Here is a 2,941-nt window from a genome sequence, read left to right on the forward strand (position 1 = left end):
AGAAATCCGCCTGCCTCTGCCTCCCAAGTGCTGGGATTAAAGGCGTGCGCCACCACCGCCCGGCTTGTATCCACGTGTCTTATCACACCTATTCTCTACCTTATTTGAGACAGGGTCTCTCACTGAACTTACTGACTGATCGGGAAGCTCCAGAGATTCCCCTCCTCCTGCTTGTCCCCCGCCCCCAGCTAAGGTTACAGTCATTCATACACCCCACCATGGAAGATGGGGATCCAAACTCAGGTCCTTGTGTTTATACAGCAGACACTTTACTGACTGAGCCACCACCCCAGCCCCCAGATTTTGGTATTTCAATAAACATAAGGCTTGCCAGCAACTACTTTTGTTCATAAACCAAACTATAGCAATCTCCAGAGGCATTCAAAAGACAAACATCACCCAGGCTTCATGAGGGGTCTGAACTTGTGGCATCCTTAAATAAAGGATGTCATCAAACGAAAGGCATGAAAATGTCTGCTAAGAAGGACACCATATTGCACCAGGCCAGGTTGCCTTGCCTTGTTCCTCCATTTTACAAGTGGAAAGAGACGGTCCTCTGTGAGGAGTGGAGCTCAAGGAGACAGAGGTGGGTGAGGCTGGAGCCCTCTGGCTTGTTCGTCCCTGGCAGGCATTTTTTTCCACCTTCTTTTGGCCTGGGTTTCTACAGATGCCTCCCAGCTGACAGTCACAGCCTAACAGCAGGCTGCAGTGCCTCTCAAATGTGTGCCTGGCTTCTCCCTGAATGAAAACCCGTCCAGTGTCTTCCCGTCAGCTGACTGTTCTATCAGCCTGTCCAAGCCTGAGCTCCTCTGAGTCCCACTGCTTGGCCTGCCGCAGCATGGTCTCATAGCCTCTGTTCCCAGCACTCTTGCATACCCAGGCCGCTGAGCCTTGATGCTTTCTGTGTTTGGAAAGATTTGCTGAGATTTTCCAGGGATCTGTTGAAAAGCCAAGTGTCCTCTTGGCCATTGTCCTAACGATCCTTGACATCCCTCATTTGTTGTTCTCTGTTCAAAGTGTTAGCTCATTGCTTTCATATTTATTTATAGTCTGTTTTCCCATAAGTCTATGTGGAGCCTCTGCTTTTCCCTCCAAATTCACATATTTTGTATGTGTGCATGTGTGTGTGTGTGTGTGTGTGTGTGTGTGTGTCTGAGTGTGTGTGTACTCAGCAGGGATTGGGTGTGGGTGTGTATACCTGGCATTACCACCACTTATTTGTGCTCAGAGTTAGGGATGAAGATAAAGCTGAGGTCTTGAAGAAGAGCTGCAGTCTGAACCTGAGACCATGCGTGACCACAGGTTGGGCAGCTGACCCAGAAGGCTTGAATAGCTGAAGGAAAACTATCCCTAAGAAACTGTCCGGCATGAGGGATGGCCAGGAGTCTGGGCAAGTTGGCTGATAAAGCAGATGTTTGCTGAGTATTAACATCCAAGAGGACACACATTAGCTTTTCTCTTAACATCTAATTAATCAGCCAGAAGGCTGTGATCAGCTCTAGATACGAGGGCCGTCAGGACACCTAAGAAAAACAAAACCAGTTCTGGTGATAGAACTTTCCAGTTTCCCGACTAAGCAGGATTCTGGAGGGAGTTACCCCTTAATTCATTGTCAGTTTATGATCCTACCATAATATTTTTCTTTCTGCTTTCCAACATGTCTGCCTCATGATGGCGTCTGCAAGTTCCTTTAAGGTAAACCTCCTTAGATCTTCAGTGTGGGTGGCTGTGAACAGGGTCCTTCTCTGTCTTCTCTTTACCTGAAGTATGGACAAGTTCTCCCCGGGGAAGCCTTACCCAGGGGACAAGCCTGAGTGCTGGCCCGCTGGAGAAGGGGTACTGGGAGGCATCATGAGACAGCCCTCCTGTGCTTGGGCTGATGGCTGATGGATCTGATGACGGTTCTTCCCTGTTACTCCTCCAGGCAGGGAGAAGTGGGGACTGCAGGCACTGTCCCCTGCCACCTTTCCTCTTTGAAGTCAGTGCCCAGTGCTCTTTTTCCTTTCTCTGCTCCAGAGGTGTTAGCCAATTACTCCTACCCTGTAATTGTGATTTTCTAGTTATCCCTTCTATGGTCATTCCTCAAACTTCTAAACCCTCCTTACAGATGGATGTACCATTAGCCCCACCTACTCTTTGCTGTGGGTTTCTTAGAACTTCTTTTCATCCTGTGACTGCTGTATACTTTTCTTTGATTTATTATTCCCTCCTCTTTTCCTACTAAAGAGTATATTTTGTTTTTTATTTCTCTTCCTCTTTTTCTCCTCCTCCTCCTTCTCTTCTTCCTCCTCCTCCTTCCCTCCTCCTCCTCCTCCTCCTCCTCCTCCTCCTCCTCCTCCTCCTCCTCCTCCTTCTTCTTCTTCTTCTTCTTCTTCTTCTTCTTCTTCTCCTCTCTCTCCCTCTCTGCCTCCCTTCCTCCTTCCCTCCCCCCAGGATCTTGTGATGTATCCCAGGCTAGCTTCAAGTCCACAATCTTCCTGCCTCAGCCTCCCTAATAATAACCCCCAGCAAAGAAGGAGGAGCTAATGGTACATGCATGTGTTAGAAGGGTTTAGAAGTTTGAGGGGTGACCATAGAAGGGATAACTAGAAAGTCACAATTACAGGGTAGGAATAATCCTTGGGGATATGGAATGGGGTGAGGGAAACTTTCAAAATAAACAAATGGCTGTGCAAAGACCCCAGGGGGAGGAAGTCCTTCGACTCTTCCCTGAGATCTGGAAAAGTGCCTGGAACCCTGCATGGTAAGTCTTCAGCGAGACCTCATGAGTACAGGAGCGCTCTGCAGCTGCAGGAAGAAGGGATCCTGGGACATATGTCTGCAGGAGAAGAGCATACAACAGGTTTGTGTTTCTCATTGGCCATATGGTCACTTTTTTATGAGAGAGAGAGAGGGAGAGAGAGAGAGAGAGAGAGAGAGAGAGAGAGAGAGAGAGAGAGAG

The sequence above is a fragment of the Grammomys surdaster genome, unplaced genomic scaffold (assembly GCF_004785775.1).
Source record: "Grammomys surdaster isolate TR1022 unplaced genomic scaffold, NIH_TR_1.0 126131, whole genome shotgun sequence".
Classification (NCBI taxonomy): Eukaryota; Metazoa; Chordata; class Mammalia; order Rodentia; family Muridae; genus Grammomys; species Grammomys surdaster.